Raw genomic sequence first — 20788 nt, forward strand, 5'->3', positions numbered from 1 at the left:
ACATGTGCTCTCTGCAGGTGGCTATCTGCAAACCAGGAAGAGGGCCCTTTCCAGGAACTGAATCTGCTGTCACCCTGCTCTTGAACTTCCCAGCCTCCTGAACTGCGAAACTGAATTCCTATTCTTTAAGCTAACCAGCCTATGGTATGTTGTTATAAAAGCCTGAGATGACGGATATGAGAACTGCATACAGCATGATTGTGATAATCAAAGCCTTTGGCTCCAGAGTGGACCACCTTATGTTAGACATATACCCCAACCCATTGATTATGGAAGGAAAGGGAGAGCACACTTGAGTAAAACCCATTTAAAATCCTTACAATTATAAGATTTAAATATATGTATTAGAAAACTATCCATGAAAATGTATCACATGAGGTTTCTGGCAGAGATGAGAACAAGACAAGTGTTTACCTGATGTGGAATAACGTTTGCATAAATAATACAGGGTGCTGAACATATAAATTTCCAAAAATTTTTATTTGGTAGCGTTAGATTATTTCTATATGTATATCTCAATAAAAGCATCTTACAATAGATTGTATAAAAGGTACATGCAGAATGGCATAGCTGTCCTGATACAGAGGTCAGTGAATTTAATGTGCATTATGGTCTTTACATGTTTATGGTTCAAGATTTTGAGTTCATGAGGAAATATTGCAAGATTATCAGTGTTATGTATTTATTTCTCTAAAGTCAGTTAATCTACACTTTGAGGATGCTATAAACAGAGAGTTGAAAATGTAGATTTCAAGGCCTCATGATCCAATCTTTTAGGTTTTACCATAGGTGTAGCTGATTAAATCTAAAACAAACAATGTATAATGATGTAGTTTTAGGGCCCCAGGAACAAAGGGCTATCCATGTTTGTTAAATATCTAGGGGTACTTGGCAGTTTGGGATAGGGCTGATAAAGGAAGTAGTTGGGATGGGGACTTAGCATCCTGCCTGTGAAGTCGAATTGGGAGGTTTTAGCCGTGTCATCAAAACTGGGTCAAAACAACACTTGTGAAATATTATACTACTTGTGATACAAGGAATCAGTGCAAGATGCTTCCCCAGTTTCTGTTTTTGCTGTAATAAATACTGTGTGTCTCTAATTCAGAAGCACCATATTCTTCTGTTTGTATATGTATGTGAAAGTGTGATAGCCTAATGTGTTGACTTGACAGTAGGTTTACAATATTAGATTCTTTGTGGTTTCTGACTATGTGTGTCCATGATCTCTTTGCACTACACCTATTTCCTTATTTATAGAATGTCATCTACATATTTGTTCATTTATGCATTCATTCAAGAAATGTATTTATGTTAGATGTAATATACATTTTTATAAGTTGATTTGTACGTGATCTTCGAGGAACTGGAAATAAGTTAAGTATAATATAATACATAAATATAATACATAAATATTGAAAATATGAAGTGCAATCAAGTAATTACTGTATGAAAAGCAGAGGTTAAGTATTATTGGATGTTCACAATACAATTGTTATTTTTAGTTAGGATAAGGGATATTTAATGAATGAAATAACACATGAATTGAGCCCTGAAAAAAATTATACATTTGTCAAAAGGAAGCAAGGGATTTTTAAGCTAAGGGAATAGGCACAGAAAGTTTGCAACGACATGCAGCTCTTTACCATGGAACATCTTGAAGTACATTCTGAATTACATGTCCAGAGCAGTGACATATAGCCTTTCAATGTAAATAGGATTCCAGATGCCACTCTGAAAGTTGAATTTATTTGAAAATTAGTTATTAAAGGGCATTTAGATAAAATTACTGTATGGAGAAAATCCTGGATTTTGAAAAGCCTGTAAGGATGCTTTTGTAACAGTATGAGACTAATTTCAAAACGACTTAAAGAGAATAAATAGTAGAAATGGAATAAATTGGTAGACACATTAAAAATGATAAGAGAAAAATGTGTAGAATTCAATGCCTTATATGACAGAATAGTATAGCAAGCAAAGTAAGCAATCACACATGATTCTAACACTGAAATAAGAAGAACTTTGATGGATACTATAGATTGGCTTACTCAACTTTCATTCCAAACTCTTCCTAGTATTCTTTCTCCACAGTAGCTCCCAGAAAGGTATAAACTGCATATTCCAGCTTGTCCTATAGCTGAATTTCTAAATATTGTTTAGGTACTACTAATCAAATTTCTTCATATAAGACTTACACTCAGAACTGGATTAAGTAGAAAAAAAAAGTTAAATTCATTGGGTATCTATTTTCCTAGTACAGAAAGCAGCAGACACAATGCATTAGCTACTCATTAAGCCATCCATGGCTGGCTGTGTGATGCTGTGGCTTCCTGCATCAGCAATGGTAACATTCATATTTTTTTGCTTAGCCAATATGGTCAAGTTTGTGCCTCATGTTTTAATGCAATGAGTAGTTATCACAATCTCAACAAAGGAAATGTAATTTAGGGGCAAGAGGGTTATTTTAGAAGCTTTGTCTAAAACCTACTATTTTAATACTTCCAATTATATTATAAGAAAAGTAATGTCAGGTAAGAACTTATTTTCTACTAAAATTAGTTATTGTTTATAAAGGAAACTTAACCAATATACTGATTAAGAGGATTTCCATTGCAATAAAAAAAGAAGGAAGATTCTATAAGAATGAATGTTTAAAAGAGAGCAAAGACAAATTTGCAATTGTAGTATATGAAAATTTGTAAAAAGGTATAAAGAGACAAAAACTATTATTTGAATATAGAAATATAAAGGGAAATAAAAATTTGAGAAAAAAATGCAGAAGTGATGTTGGCAGTAGGATTACATTAAAAAAATAAAATTAAAGTAGAAGAAAGTAAAAAAAAAAAGATATAGGGAAAGAACAGAGACTACAGAGTACAGTTTATTATAATTATATCCCAGACCAAAAATTAAATTGGTGACAGCTTACCATGTATATTACAATATATATTACTAGTATTGGTTGATCAAATAGTAGTATCATCAGTAACATTTTCATCTTCATTTTTATGTAAGATTCAGTTGTTGAAACAACCAAAGTAATAAGCATATGACATATTCTGGCTACACTAATCCCTTGAAAATGACTTTTCTTTATATTTAAAGAGACAGTGAATAAAGACTGTTTCAATAAACATACACAACTTATGATTTTAAAAATGCTTCTATGTGGTTCTGGCTTGAATTATTGCTATTGCTTTTTTCTCAGATTAATGATATAATTACTTTGAATAAATACAATTAAAGAACCATTATATAAATGAAATACCACATAGGCTACACACAAAAAAATTAATACTCAATGTTCCTCTTTAAATTCTGTAATTAGTAACAGTTTGACTGTGAGCTATCTAACCTCTCATGTTTCTCAACTGTAAAATGAGGAGTTGTATAATACTAATTTTCCTACATTGTTGTGACTCTTAAAGAAACTGTAGAAAGTAGTTAAGAATTCATACTGTAAAATTTTGTAGACTTGAGTTCATTTTTAGCTTTAACATTTCTGGTGATGTGGCTTTGGGAATTTATTTGAGGCCATTACTTCTCACATTTTTCATCTCTAAAAGGATTTTACAATTCTGACCCTATACCATTGCTATGAGAATTAAATAAGACAATATATGGAGTATATATGTCTCATTTATGTATACATCCCATAGGTGCCGAACATTATTTTAAATGATGTAATATTGAAAAGTTGAACTTATACATGCAATATTTAATAATTATATTAACTTGAAAATATAAATTGTAAAGTTATCCAATGTCCGTAACTTGAAAATATAGAGTAATAAATAATAAACCATATTATAATATTTGTTCAAATTGTCATATTTTACAAATAAATTAATGTGTAATGTTTTATAAAATGGTCATACCATATGACAACAATAAAGATAATCAGAAACTTAATGGCCTTTATGTCTACAAAATTAAAAAATTATAAATGGAAAAATATCATATTTTTAAAAGTTTCATCCATTAACCAATTTTATATGTTCAAGAAAATTTATATAAAATCAAGGAAAACGAAACAAAGAAGGGCCAAAATAATTTATGAAATATTAATTACTGATATTGTTCATTTTAATAGAAGCTTGACTTTTCATTTTTTCTTTTTTAAAAGCAAGAGTGGCTGAAAGCTAAAAATCAATAGATAATTGTCAGATGAGAAAGCTTTTATGGTTTTGATAAAAGTCACGCCATATATAGGATAAATCCAATTTCTGCAGGTGGCTAGAGTTTATATCACAGATCGCTTGATAATTTCACACTTTTATATGAGAAAACTGAGGTTCAGCATTCCTGATCAATTTGCCAAGAGAAACAAAGCAAGTCTATGGCATCGGAGTGAATCATAACTGGTGTACAACTGGAAGCCATTATCAGCAATATAGACTTCCTCTAGGAAGATTCAGTCACTTGCTCATTCAGTGGTATAAGCCATGGCAACTAAAGGGTAGAGTGCCACTTACAATGAGTCTCATTTGTCACAAGGAGGAGGTAGACATTTATTGCTAGTGAAACATATTTTGGAACTTGTCCAGAACAATCCCAGGAGTATATACCTAATTTCCCAACATTATTAATAGCACCACTTTCACTACATAAAGTGTACTGGTTTGGATATAAAATTATATAATCACTTTATTCATAGCCTACATAAACCTTATCTCATCCATTCTTTTCGAGTTTTAAAAGATGGCTTACTGGCCAGGCACGGTGGCTCACGCCTGTTATCCCAGCACTGTGGGAGGCCGAGGCGGGCGGATCACGAGGTCAGGAGATCGAGACCATCCTGGCTAACACGGTGAAACCCCATTTCTACTAAAAATTAAAAAAAAAAAAAAATTAGCCGGGCATGGTGGTGGGTGCCAGCAGTCCCAGCTACTAGGGAGGCTGGGGCAGGAGAATGGCATGAACCCGGGAGGCGGAGCTTGCAGTGAGCTGAGATAGCGCCACTGCACTCCAGCCTGGGCAACAGAGCAAGACTCCGTCTGGAAAACAGAAAAGACTTGGAACCAACCCAAATGTCCGACAATGATAGACTGGATTAAGAAAATGTGGCACATATACACCATGGAATACTATGCAGCCATAAAAAAGGATGAGTTCATGTCCTTTGTAGGGACATGGATGAAGCTGAAAACCATCATTCTCAGAAAACTATCGCAAGGACGAAAAACCAAACAAGGCATGTTCTCACTCATAGGTGGGAATTAAACAATGAGAACACATGGATACAGGAAGGGGAACATCACACACTGGGGCCTGTTGTGGGGTGGGGGGAGTGGGGAGGGATAGCATTAGGGGATATACCTAATGCTAAGTGATGAGTTAATGGGTGCATCACACCAACATGGCACATGTATACATATGTAACTAACCTGCACGTTGTGCACATGTACCCTAAAACTTAAAGCATAATAATAATAAAATAAAAGAAAAAAAAAGACTTCTTACCCTCTACAGTGAGAAGAATCTCTGCCTCATAGTTGTGATATTATACATTATTTGACCTCTGCTATTTCTTCTTAAGTAAACTTAATGAATACACACTTTTGTATTGCTACACTTAGTAGTATTTTTAAACCTATATCATATGTAGACAATGTCATTATTTCTAGATAATCTCTTCCTTTCATAGACACCTTCTAAAAGTTTACCTTTGTAAAACATATTCTCTTCTGTACTTTTCACAACTGCCCTCTAAAACAATACAGTCAAGGTTACCTTCTAAATTTCCACAGTACAATTGTACCTTATTTTTGAAACTATTATATAAAGCAGCTATTGTATATAGAAATCTAATTTAAAGGTCCATAATTTCCCTCTCAGGGATTAATTGTTTAATTGCTGTTTATATACAATGTTTATTTCACTTAAGTGGAAATCTTCTCTGTTGTTTAATATAACCAAATGCACACCCATTGTAAACATATATATATTTGCAGTAATGATAGTTGCAAACCTAAACAGCCATTTCACGAGGCGTTAAGGGATTAACAGTGAACAAATATATATGTTCCTACTATTTGGGATGCCCATGTTATCTAAAAGAAAATTTTAGAGAAAATTAAAAATATCAGTTTTCTGTGCATCTGAGCAAAACTAAAGTATCTGAGAAAGCCTAGACAAGCTGAACTCCAGAGAACAAACAAGCACTTTCTAGGTAGCAGAAAGCTAAGATAGCTTTATTTTATAGGATCATGACCTTATTTGGGTCAGAGAAGATGGAGATACAGGTGTACATCAGATAAAATTATTTTGAAAGCTTGAGAAAAGAAAAATAATCCTAGCAAGCGATGACAATATGGGCTGCTGGAACAAAAAGGAATCTGGAAAATACACACACACACACACACACACACACACAGAGAGAGAGAGAGAGAGACATACACAATATTTGGCTCTAGTATTATTTCATCCTTGTCCTCAACTTCGAATTATAAAAGCGTCAACGAAAGAGGAACTGGAAAACAAAGAGAAATCTGATGTGAACCCACTTTCACTCAATTATTGATAAGACTAGTAAAGAGGCAGTAGCTCCAGTATTTGAAGGTTTGGATAATTTTATCTTAATTAAACCTAATTGAAGCGTTGGCCCTATTAGAGCTCAGATCAAATCTAAGAGGAATCTATAAGATTAGGACTATCAACAAGAAAGAGGAAAGGGTTTGCATTCATTAAAAGTATCAAAGAAATCCAGGCAAATAAAAAAGAATAAAACAGTATAATTCAAACACATAAACACATGTCTTCTTCTCCTCCTCCTCCTCCTCCTCTTTCTTCTTCTTTTTTCCAGGCTGGGGTGCAGTGGTGTGATCTGAGCTCACTGCATCCTCCACCTCCCAGGTTCAAGCAATTCTCCTGCCTCAGCCTCCTGAGTAGCTGGGACTAGAGGCATATGTCACCATGCCCAGCTAATTTTTGTACTTTTAATAGAGACAGCGTTTCAACATGTTGGCCAGGCTGGTCTCGAACTCCTGACCTCAAATGACCCACCCACCTAGGCCTCCCAAAGTACTGGGATTTCAGGCGTGAGCCACAAATCTGCCAGGGACAATTCAATACAATGTTCAATATAGTAAACAGAATAATAGCCACAGTTGAACTAGTGATTACATATTATAATAAAACAAAAATTGTAAATCAATTCTCATAAATAAGTTAAAAATTTACAAGAAAATTTGGTTATTATAGGTGCAAAAAACATATATTTCAGGATAAAAAGAGAAACTAAAAAATGAAATATGAGAACTAAAAAATATAAAACAAATTAAGATTAGCTGAATGTGCTTCTGATTAGCATGTAAAGTGAAAGAAAAATGAAGGAAAACAAAACATACAAAAAGGATTAAAATAAAAAGAGAAATAAATAAGGGGAAATGTTACAGAAGATTTCATGTTAACAACTAAATAAAGAAAGCCTGATAAAACAAAAATCACATTTATATAAAGGATTTTTTAAGTCTAAAATAATAATGCTTTTTCCCTAAGACTGAGTATAGAGAAAAATGTCCCCTCCCACTACATCCATTCAACATTTAGCTCAATGTTCTAACTTTCTGTAAAAACCAAACAAAACATGGATTGGAAATTAAGATGTTAAACTATTTTTGTTTGGAGAGGGAATAATCATCCATATAGAAACCCCTAATGAATCTACAAGAAAAGCTCATAACAGTAATAAAAAATTTTACCAAAGTTGTAGAATACAAAGTGAAGATTTAAAAATTGTAAAAAACAATATTAAACAGCATAAGAATTTTACACTAGCAAAAGATCTGGAATTGATATTTTAAAAATATGATTTACAATAACATTAAACATTTAAATGCATAAGGTTAAATTGAAAGTGTAATCTGCAAATTGTACACTAAAAACTATAAAAAATCACTGAAAGAAATAAGAGAAGATTTGAATACAATAAATATATTAAATCAGTTGATCAGAAGACATTACTTTTAAGACATTCAGTAACCCCCAAATAATCTATAGATTGAATATAATCTCGATCAAAAATATCAGGAGGATTTTTGTATATATTTTAAAATTGGATTTTGCATTTACATTAAAATTTAAATACCCTAGAATAGCCAATCATTTTTTAAAGACAACAATTAAAGAACCTAACACTACTTCACATCATTATCACTCAAAAGTGTTATTAATCAACATAATGCCTTCCTGGCAAAAGCAAAAGAAAAATAGAACAATAGAAAACAATAGACAGTTAAAAATGGACTCTTACATGTACGGTCAAATGATATCAATAAAAGTGCTAACTAATATAATAGGGAAAGCATAGCCCTTTCGAAAATAGATGCTATGAAAATCAACTATCTAGAGGCACATAATAATAATTACAACAATAATAATAACACTTAACTCATACCTTACACAAGTATTTATTCAAAATGCACCCTATATCTAAATATAAGGAATGCAAATAAACATTTTAATAAGAAAAAAACACACTCTCTCCTAGTATTTAGCTATTTGGAAGGAACATCACTTTCATCCTGTAACAATAATACAACAGATAATCTGCAAATGTACAACTTTTCTGAAAACCCTAAGAAATCTGTGGTTACAGGATGACCAGTTAAACTGAAATGTAAGAAAATACTAAAACCTCCAAGCAAAACTTTCTCATTGGGGCATACACTGCTGGAGATCACTAAGAATTCACCTACAATTTTTAATGAGTTGCTAATGGCCAATTATAATGGGCTAGAGAACCAGTTGAGGCCATAGACACAAAGTAATTGATATCCATCTACAGTCTTATCTCCACAGTTGTCAGTACAAGTTTCCAAAAGAGACTGACAAAAGTGCTGAGAATGCATCCTTCATGATACATGTCTGGGAAAAGAATGGCTGCTTTATGCAGGAATGCATGCTGGACACAGAATACAGGAGATGTGGGGGCAGGCTCAGTGACAATGTACCAATCTGAAGGCCCATGTTGAATAATTCTGAATGAGATTCAGTATTAGGTAGATATCACATCTGCCTAAAACTGAGCCTTAATCACAATAGCAAAGAATATTCTACTTCTTTCTACCAGGCTAACATCAAATAAAAAGTAATAAGTGCAGAGAAAATGGACAAGAATTTTGAGACAAATCTGAGCTACATCACAATATGGAAAATCTACAACTGAAGGCGAAACATATATTGACACAAAACCTTCGGTAAAATTGTCCAAATGCTAAACATAAGGTAATCCTACAGGAATATGAAGCCTGTCTGAACTGAGAAAAACCATACAAACATATACAAAACCCAGTTTAATTTCTAGATATATTGATATAAACTCTCATATTAACGGCCTGTTAGGAATAAAAAGTGTGTTTATTTTAAGCAATAAAACCTACTTACTGCCGTCTCTATTTTTGTACACAAGATGTATAGCTTTCGGCAAAATGGCACAAGGTTTTTTAAAAAAACAATACAATCAACACATTCTGAAGATGCAAAGTAATCAAAAGAATTAGACTTTATGATACATGTGTTAGGAATATCAGATGTAGCTCTTTTGCTCTGATTGACATATTAAATGTTCTAGTGTTCATCAGGGATATTGGTCTAAAATTCTCTTTTTTTTGCTGTGTCTCTGCCAGGCTTTGGTATCAGGATGATGCTGGCCTCATAAAATGAGTTAGGGAGGATTCCCTCTTTTTCTATTCATTGGAATAGTTTCAGAAGGAATGGTACCAGCTCCTCCATGTACCTCTGGTAGAATTCGGCTGTGAATCCGTCTGTTCCTGGACTTTTTTTGGGTGGTAAGCTACTAATTATTTCCTCAATTTCAGAGCCTGTTATTGGTCTATTCAGAGACTCAACTTCTTCCTGGTTTAGTCTTGGGAGGGTGTATGTGTCCAGCAATTTATCCATTTCTTCTAGATTTTCTAGTTTATTTGCGTAGAGGTGTTTATTGTATTCTCTGGTGGTAGTTTGTATTTCTGTGGGATCGGTGGTGATATCCCCTTTGTCATTTTTTTATTTCATCTATTTGATTCTTCTCTCTTTTCTTCTTTATTAGTCTTGCTAGTGGTGTATCAGTTTTATTGATCTTTTCAAAAAACCAGCTCTTGGATTCACTGACTTTTTGAAGGGTTTTCTGTGTCTCTATCTCCTTCAGTTCTGATCTGATCTTAGTTATTTATTGCCTTCTGCTAGCTTTTGAATGTGTTTGCTCTTGCTTCTCTAGTTCTTTTAATTGTGATGTTAGGGTGTCAATTTTAGATCTTTCCTGCTTTCTCTTGTGGGCATTTAGTGCTATAAATTTCCCTCTACACACTGCTTTGAATGTGTCCCAGAGTTTCTGGTATGTTGTGTCTTTGTTCTCATTGGTTTCAAAGAACATCTTTATTTCTGCCTTCATTTCGTTATGTACCCAGTAGTCATTCAGGAGCAGGTTGTTCAGTTTCCATGTAGTTGAGCGGTTTTGAGTGAGTTTCTTAATCCTGAGTTCCAGTTTGATTGCACTGTGGTCTGAGAGACAGTTTGTTATAATTTCTGTTCTTTTACATTTGCTGAGGAGTGCTTTACTTCCAACTATGTGGTCAATTTTGGAATAAGTGTGATGTGGTGCTGAAAGGAATGTATATTCTGTTGATTTGGGGTGGAGAGTTCTGTAGATGTCTATTAGGTCCTCTTGGTGCAGAGCTGAGTTCAATTCCTAGATATCCACGTTAACTTTCTGTCTCATGTATCTGCCTAATGTTGACAGGGGCATGTTAAAGTCTCCCATTATTATTGTGTTGGAGTCTAAGTCTCTTTGTAGGTCTCTAAGGACTTGCTTTATGAATCTGGGTGCTCCTGTATTGGGTGCATGAACATCGATGCAAAACTCCTCAATAAAATACTGGCAAACCAAATCCAGCAGCACATCAAAAAGCTTATCCACCATGATCAACCTGGCTTCATCCCTGGGATGCAAGGCTGGTTCAACATACGCAAATCAATAAATGTAATCCAGCACATAAACAGAACCAAAGACAAAAATCACGTGATTATCTCAATAGATGCAGAAAAGGCCTTTAACAAAATTCAACAGCATTTCATGCTAAAAACTCTCAATAAATTAGGTACTCATGGGATGTTTCTCAAAATAATAAGAGCTATTTATGACACACCCACAGCCAATATCATACTGAATGGGCAAAAACTGGAAGCATTCCCTTTGAAAACGGGCACAAGACAGGGATGCCCTCTCTCACCACTCCTATTCAACATAGTGTTGAAAGTTCTGGCCAGGGCATTCAGGCAGGAGAAAGAAATAAAGCGTATTCAATTAGAAAAAGAGGAAGTCAAATTGTCCCTATTTGCAGACGACAAGACTGTATATCTAGAAAATCCCATTGTCTCAGCCCCAAATCTCCTTAAGCTGATAGGCAACTTCAGCAAAGTCTCAGGATACAAAATCAATGTACAAAAATCACAAGCATTCTTATACACCAATAACAGACAAACAGACAGCTAAATCATGAGTGAACTCCCATTCACAATTGCTTCAAAGAGAATGAAATACCTAAGAATCCAACTTACAAGGAATGTGAAGGACCTCTTCAAGAACTACAAACCACTGCTCAACGAAATAAAAGAGGACACAAACAAATGGAAGAACATTCCATGCTCATGGATAGGAAGAATCAATATTGTGAAAATGGCCATACTTCCCAAGGTAATTTATAGATTCAATGCTATCCCCATCAACCTACCAATGACTTTCTTCACAGAATTGAGAAAACCTACTTTAAAGTTCATATGGAATCAAAAAAGAGCCTGCATTGCCAAGTCAATCCTAAGCCAAAAGAACAAAGCTGGAGGCATCATGCTACCTGACTTCAAACTATACTATAAGGCAACAGTAACCAAAAGAGTATGGTACTGGTACCAAAGCAGAGATATAGTCCAATGGAACAGAACAGAGCCCTCAGAAATAATACCACACACCTACAACCATCTGTTCTTTGACAAACCTGAGAAAAACAAGAAAAGGGGAAAGGATTCCCTATTTAATAAATGGTGCTGGGAAAACTGGCTAGCCATATGTAGAAAGCTGAAACTGGATCCCTTCCTTACACCTTATACAAAAATTAATTCAAGATGGATTAAAGACTTAAATGTTAGACCTAAAACCATAAAAACCCTAGAAGAAAACCTAGGCAATACCATTCAGGACACAGGCATGGGCAAGGACTTCATGTCTAAAACACCAAAAGCAATGGCAACAAAAGCCAAAATTGACAAATGGGATCTAATTAAACTAAACAGCTTCTGCACAGCAAAAGAAACTGCCATCAGAGTGAACAGGCAACCTACAGAATGGGAGAAAATTTTTGCACTCTAGTCATCTGACAAAGGGCTAATATCCAGAATCTACAAATAACTCCAACAAATTTACAAGAAAAAAACAAAGAACCCCATTAAAAAGTGGGCGAAGGATATGAACAGACACTTCTCAAAAGAAGACATTTATGCAGCCAACAGACACATGAAAAAGTGCTCATCATCACTGGCCATCAGAGAAATGCAAAACAAAACCACAATGAGATACCATCTCACACCAGTTAGAATGATGATCATTAAAAAGTCAGGAAACAACAGGTGCTGGAGAGGATGTGGAGAAATAGGAACACTTTTACACTGTTGGTGGGACTGTAAACTAGTTCAGCCATTGTGGAAGACAGTGTGGTGATTCCTCAAGGGTCTAGAACTAGAAATACCATTTGACCCAGCCATCCCATTACTGGGTATATACCCAAAAGATTATAAATCATACTGCTATAAAGACACATGCACACATATGTTTATTGCAGCACTATTCACAATAGCAAAGACTTGGAACCAACCCAAATGTCCAACAATGATAGACTGGATTAAGAAAATGTGGCACATATACACCATGGAATACTATGCAGCCATAAAAAAGGATGAGTTCATGTCATTTGTAGGGACGTGGATGAAGCTGGAAACCATCATTCTCAGCAAACTATCACAAGGACAAAAAACCAAACACCGCATGTTCTCACTCATAGGTGGGAATTGAACAATGAGAACACTTGGACACAGGAAGGGGAACATCACACACTGGGGCATGTTGTGGGGTGGGGGAGTGGGGAGGGATAGCATCAGAAAATATATCTAATGTAAATGACGACTTAATGAGTGCAGCGCAACAACATGCCACAGGTATACATATGTAAGAAACCTGCACGTTGTGCACATATACCCTAGAACTTAACGTATAATTAAAAAAAATTTTTCTAGTGGAAAAATGTGGCCAGTGAGCTAGTGGGTAATTTAGGTAGGGAGATGGAAAGAATCAAATAGAAATGCTAGAAATAATTTCTAAAAACTCATAGTATGAGATCAAGAATGTCTTTGAGGGGTTCATTTATAAACTTGAAAGTCAAGAAAGGATCAGTGGACTTGAAGATAAAGGAAATCATGCAACTGAAACCCAAAGAAGAAAAAATATCACAAAAAAAATCCTAGAATAGAGCATTCAAAACTATGAGAAATCTCATGATTCAATATAAATGCAATAGGAAATCCAAAAGTTGAAAGAGAGAGATAATGGGGCAGACAAAATATTTGAAGAAATAATGACTGTGAACTTTACAAAATTAATGACAGACACAAACCACAGATCCAATAAACTTAGATAACAAGAGAGAAGATAAATACTTCTGTGCACACACACATACACAAATGCACACACACATAAACATGCCATTTTATGGTGAAGAAAACAGAAAAAATTGAACAAAACTCTTGAATGCAGGGAGAGAGAACAAACAGAGGTAAGAATGGAAGCAGACTTATATAGGCCAGAAAATAATGAATTCATAAATAAAAGACAGAAAGACTTTTTTAAAAAGTCAACCTTCAATTTTTATAACAGTAAAAATACCTTCAAAAAATGTAAAAGGACAAAAGGTGTATCTGATAAAAACCTTCCAGTATCAATGCACTACCTGGTAAACTGAATAATCCCTTCACCCCTAACCAACGGTGTCTATGTCCTAATCCCTGAAACCTGTGAAAGTTATCTTATATGGCAAAAACTTTGCATATATGATTCACTTAAGGATCCTGCACTAGAAATATTTTCCTGAATTATGTGGATAAAAGGGAAAGAAACAGAAAGAAATATGAGGGAGGAGAAAGGAATGTGACCATGAATGCAGAGATTGGATTCACGGTGCCACAAATCAAAGAGTGCCAGTAACCATTCAGAAAATGAGAGTGCAGAAAGAGATTCTTCTCTAGAGCCATATTTGGATGGAACAAAGCCCTGTCAACATTTTGATATCAGGCTAGTGTTGCTGATTTCATATCGTAGGCCTCTAGAACATTTAGTAAATAAACGATTGTGTTAAGCCAACTAATTTGTGTTATGTTGTTACAGTAAACACACAAAAAATAATGACACTATAGCAGACATTTAAGAAACTTCTTCAGGTTGTAAAACTGACACAAAAAAGAAACATGAATCTGCATAAATAAATGAAACCCATTCAAATGTAATATGTGAAAGTGAGCATTAAGTTATATTTCTCATTTTAATGGCTCTAAAATAGAATTGGCTGCAAACACTGGAGAAAATATGTTAAAAATAGAAAAAAGTATATTAATACTTAGCCAGGCATTAAGATTTACAAAGCCATAAATTAATTATGAAAATGGCTGACAATACAGAAAAAAATAATAAAAGCATGAAACATTTAGAAAACTGCCACTAGGATGGTACCAGTGGCTGTTATCCAATCTTAATGATACTTGCCTTGAATGTAAATGAGCTAAGCACTAACTAAAGAACACATTTTCACATTAAAATTAAAGTAAGAGTTATATTCTATTTACATGAAACTCACTTTTAAATATAAAGATAGATACAGATTAAAAGAAAAACTGTGAAAAAATATGGACAGAAAACACTAATCTGTTACTCTCTACAGAAATATCAGAAAAATTGGAACTTAGGAAATGGAATATTATGAGAAATACAGTGAAATATTCGATGATTATAGAGTCAATTTTTCATGAAGACATAACATCATGCCTAAGAATAAATACAGCTAAAATGAGAACTTAAAAATATGTGAATAAAAAACTCACATAATTTAAAGAAAAATAGTCAAATCTAAATTATAGTTGAAGACATGCATACTCTTTCCTTGGTAACAGATATAATGAGTAGACAGAAAACCAGTAAAGGGATAGAATAGGTAGCCAATAAGCATATGAAAAAACACTCAATATCACTAATAATTGGAGAAATGTGAATCAAAACTACAATGAGATACGATGTCAGGCCAATCAGAATGGCTATTACTAAAAAGTAAAAAAAAATGATAATAATAACGAATTCTGGCTTGGTTTCAGAGAAAGGAGAGCACTTATACACTGTTGGTGGGAGTGTAAATTAGTTGATCTTAGAAAGCAGTGTGGCGATTCCTCAAATAACTAAAAACAGAACTACCATTAGACCTAGCAGTCCCAATACTGGGTATATCCAAAGAAATATAAATCATTCTACCATAATGACATGTGCACACGTATGTTCATTGCAGCTCTGTTCACAATAGCAAAGATGTGGAATCAATCTATTAATAAATGTCCATCAATGGCAGACTAGATAAAGAAAATAGGTGCATATTTCATATGCACCATGAAATACTATGCAGCCATAAAAAAGAATGAGATCACATCCTTTACAGCAATATGGAAAGAGCTGGAGGCCATTATCCTTAGCAAACTAATACAGAAACAGAAAATCAAATGCTGCATGTTCTCACTTATAAGTGGGAGCTAAATGATGAGAACACATGGACATATAGAGGGGAACAACTGACACTGTGGCCTACTTGGTGGTAGAGGGTAGGAGGAGGAAGAGGATAGGAAAAAATAACTTAGTGGGTGATGAAATAATCTGTAAATCAAACAACCATGAGATTAGTTTTTCTATATAACAAAGCTGTGCATGAACCCTTGAACAAAATAAAAGTTAACAAAAAGAAACAGAAAAGGTAAACAATGGTGCCAAGCAACTTGACCTAAACAGTAACACTGCAGACAACAATAATGACATAGTTATTGTTATTTTTTAATTTGCATGGAAAATTTTCCAAGACTGACCACATTTGGGGTATTACAAAAATCTAATGCATACAATAGTTGAAATTCTGAAAAGTATGATCTTATACCATACTGGAATAAAATTAATAATCATTAAGGGAAAGATAACTAAACTAGACAGCTACCCAAATATTTTGAAAATAAACAGCACATTTTTCTTTAACACGTGGGTCAAAAGGAAAAACTTACGGAAAATAAGAAAATGTTTTGAAATGAATAAAAATGGAAACTCAACATATTAAGTATGTAGGATGTAGCTTGAACAATGTTTACTGATAAAATTATAATATTAAATGCTTATATTAGAAAGGAAGAAAACTTTCAAAGTAAGATTCCACATTCAGACACAAGGTATAGAAAAGCATAAACCCAGAACAAACTGAAGAACAGAAGTCAGTAAAATTAAAAGCAGGAAAAAGAAAAATAGTAGAAAGAAAGAATCCATAAAATCAAAAGTCATTCCTTTAAAATATAAAACAGAAAAATATTGAATAAGATTGATCAGGAATATAAGAGAAAATTCATGAATAATATCAGGAATAAAAAAGGGAGCACTCCTGCAAACCCTATTGATATTAAGAGCAAAATAAAGGAATATCAAAAATAATTCTATATCAATAAATAAGACAACTTAGATGCAATGGATAAATGCGTTAAAACAAACTGCCTAAGTTCACTGAAGAAGATATAGAAAACGTGAATAATACTATCTACCAAAGAAACTGAATTTCTAGCTAAAAACCTTGCACCAAATAACCTCCGTATCCCAATGTCTTCACTTGTGAATTCTACCAAACTTCAAAAAAGAAATAATATCGTCTAAAAAATAATAAAAATATTGAGAGGGTGACCAGCATCATCTGAAAAACAAATAGAGAAATTACAGAAGTGAAAACTATAGACTAATATTGCTTACAACATATTGGCAAACATTCTCAACAAAATGCCTGCAAACATATCCTATAATACATGGAAAAAATAATGTAGTATGACAAAGTAGAGTTTTTCCTTGGAATACTAGGCTGATTCAAGAATCAGAATTTGATCCACGTAAATAGCCATCCAACAGACTAAAGAAGAAAAAAAAGATTATAAAAATAAATGATTCAGAAAAAAGCCTTTGATAAAATTTAACATCCATTTGAGATACAGATTATTAGTAACCCAAGAATGGAAGAGACCTTCCTCAAACTTATAAAAGATATCTTCAAAACATGCCCCAAAAATGTCACATACTTGCATAGGAGTTTTATACTTTCTTTCTAGAAAACTGCCCAAACTGTTAAAACTTAAGGAAAACATTTGTATCATTTTGCATTTCTACCAGCAATGTATGAGAGTTTCAGAATATATTCCTTGTAGAATCATGATGATTAAAAAATGTTTTACATTTGGATTTCAGGTTTTTCGATTAGGAAAGCTCTACCTGTATTATATTGTTATTTCTGAAGATAGAACAATATAAAATCTTGACTAAATAATTTTTGATGTTAAAATATAAGAAGAGTAAACAAAAATTTGTTTCCTGATTGGATTAAATTTTTGAGAAATATCTTATATGAAAGCATGTTAAAAGTTACACTAGAAAGCATGTGATATATTTTTGCCTAAAAAAAAGTAGGAGGATTTAGATATCATTTGGCTCCACTTGCTTGCATTCTGTAGTAAAATTATTTTTTGATTACAATAGTTAATATTCATTATAGATCAAATAATTTATTACTCTTTACTAAATATATTTACCAAGAACTGAGTCTTCTATGTTGGATCAAAATACCTAACAGTTGGAATTTTCTTATAACAGAAATATAACAGCAAGAATAATAACTTTAACACAAATTAACTTATTGATTTCAAAATCAGTGCTGAGTCAGCAAAAACCAGTTAGTGCCTAGTCACATACGTTCTTGTAGTAAATACTATCAGTTTTACACTTGTGACCTTTCTTCCGCCTGACATTCACAGACATATAATGATCAAAAGAGCCATTTATCTCTTCGTAAATGTTACATATTTTACTTGGCTAAACATTACAGCTGATTTTGTCAGAAATCCAGTTACCTTTTTCTTTACTTCCAGCGTTGTTTAGAACAAAAGCTGCCTGGTCATGTTGTGATAATCTTCTGATTTTTTTTACCCTTATGAAGATTTATTGTACAACCATCACCTATAGCCAAATAACATCGTCATTAATTTATAAATTTTACACTTGTCTTCTCTGAATGCATGTGTACTTATGTATGTGAACATGTACATTCATGAATACACATAAATATATATGTTTCCTATGCCTCTTTTGCTATGTGAATACAGATAATTATCTCCTTCTCAGTCTTCTCAACCTGAAATTCTAAATACATCCTTCTAATACTTCATAACACAATTATTTACAAATCTACCGGCTGAGAATTCAACATACTCTAATACAAAGGCTGCAAATCACAAAAGCACTAAAAGAAAATATTCAACATAAAAACCATGTGTTTTCAACATATTTTAGATACCTTGAAAGAAAGTAGGTATATACAAAAATAAAAATGATAAAGTCCTCACTCTTTTTTAAGTTACAGTCGGTGATCAAGAAGATAACATGAATTAAAAAGAATGAAACAATTAAGAATAAAATATTCTATAAACTAAATCTTGCAAAATGAAACACTGATTTTAAATTTGTTCTAGAAATTATTCTGTGTTTGGTGAAGAAATGATTGGACAAATAATATTAATCTATGTAGGCTGTTTGAATAACACATTGATAAGTTCAAGTATTAAAAATATGAGCTTGCAATTGAATATATTCAATTAACAACATCAGCAAGCAATTTTTTTTTTTGGTAAGTAGATAGTCGAATAAGGCAGTAAATAATTATCCAAATAATTCAGCTACAACATAATCTCAAAACATTATGTTAGGACTCTAGAAGTATTATTGACTATTCTTCTATTAATTAAAATGAATCCAGAATAATAATGTTTAATTACTTGCAAGGCTTACTTGATTTTTAATTTTTGAAAAGATAATAATTAGAGCATCATCTAGGTATCCATACTAAATGTCTGTTCCATTTAAAATGCAATTAATCCATTTTGTTAATTATTTTCAACTTCTTTTTATGCTGTTTCTACATGTCTATTTGGGCATAGATTGCTTTAGATTAAATATAGCCTGATATTACATTTTCCAAATCATGCCTTTGTCATACATGTAAGCAAATAGAAATGTAAAGAAATAATGGTAACTTAATCTATATAGCTGTTTACAAGGTACTAGTAAATCAAAATATTAACCACAAAAGATTTTGGGTTTGTGGAATACAAAATTACATATTGAATAGCTAAAATTATTCATCTTTTTTTTTCTTTCAGGAATACGTGAGTCTCTGGCGAAGCTGACTGTTAGGATACTTCTGTAAAAGATCTATTTAAATAAATTTGGTATCGACTCTTTAGGAAATCAGCTGAAAATATTTCTCAGGACATTAATTGGCTTTAATTTGCAAATGATTAAATAACCTGAAAGTTATTTAATGAAATAAGTTATTTAGTGATCCTGAAAGTTCCCTTTAACTTTGCTCTGATTTTACAAGCACTTTTTATGTATTTTTTTTGAATAATGTCTGTTGTCACTAGGAACAACAATCAACTTAACAGCAGTCTCTAGCTCCAAATGCTCAGGAAGTCGGGAAAGTTATTCAGACAGTTTTACAAGGAGAAGGAGAAGTATGGCCTGATAATCAGATACAGATATATTCATTCATTTATTCAAAACATAGTTATAACTGATGCTTGTTGTAGATGCTCAAGATATAGCAGTGAACATTGTCTTTGCATTTATTGAGCTTCTATAATTTTTGGAGAGACAAACTTCATAAGCAAAAAACACATACTTAACATATAGCAATAATCTCTGGCATGAACAAATATAATGAGGAGAGATGTGATTGGGAAGGCCCTCTCTGAGTGGCATCATAAGACAGATACCTAAATTAAATGAGGGAATGAACCATGCAATAATCTGGAGTACCAAGATCTTCCGTGGAGAAACAAGCTTGGTACTTTTTAGTATCAGCAAGAAGCTGGATGTCACTGGGCGAGAGAAGTAGAGAGATGAAGTTAGAGAAATAGGTGGGGCCCTGGTGATGAGAGACTAATAAAGGATCTGAGCAGGAGAGTATTATAATTGGGATTATTGTTTTCAAATATTTTATTTTCTGTTTTGAAAATAACTGTAGAGGATTGAAAATAAAACCAGGAGAACTAGTTAGAAAACTACCACAGTAGTCCTGGGAAAGTGTGGACAGAGCTTCTCTAAGAGAGATAGGATAAGCTCCAGTGCTGTAACTCACCCAGGTCTTATCAGCTGCTCACATACATTAAAAGGATCAATATGGCAGCATAACTATAACAGGTGTTCTGGCACCAGAATGGGAAAATCTTGATTAGATTAGAATACAGGTGGTGAGCGTTGATTAAATTTGGCTTGCATTTTAAATATGCCAACAGAATATACTATAGAATTAGAAATGGAACAAGAATGGAAGAGATAAACTAAAGATGACTCCAGGATTTGGGGCCTGAACAAATTATCATAGAAGGTACTCATTTCTGAGCTTGAGAACCCTGGGTAAAAGCA

At 33.2% G+C, this 20788-nt stretch overlaps 1 long non-coding RNA gene across 1 annotated transcript in view; it reads left to right on the plus strand.

Annotated features, from left to right (window-relative positions):
* LOC129059774 (uncharacterized) overlaps positions 1-19606 on the plus strand; it is a 39501-nt gene extending 19895 nt beyond the window's left edge. Inside the window, exon 3 of the long non-coding RNA XR_008525861.1 lies at positions 19522-19606. This is a non-coding gene — a long non-coding RNA (uncharacterized LOC129059774). The remainder of the gene's footprint in view (positions 1-19521) is intronic.
* The last annotated feature ends 1182 nt before the right edge of the window (positions 19607-20788 follow it).

The sequence above is a fragment of the Pongo abelii genome, chromosome 5 (genome assembly GCF_028885655.2).
Source record: "Pongo abelii isolate AG06213 chromosome 5, NHGRI_mPonAbe1-v2.0_pri, whole genome shotgun sequence".
In the NCBI taxonomy this organism is placed as follows: Eukaryota; Metazoa; Chordata; class Mammalia; order Primates; family Hominidae; genus Pongo; species Pongo abelii.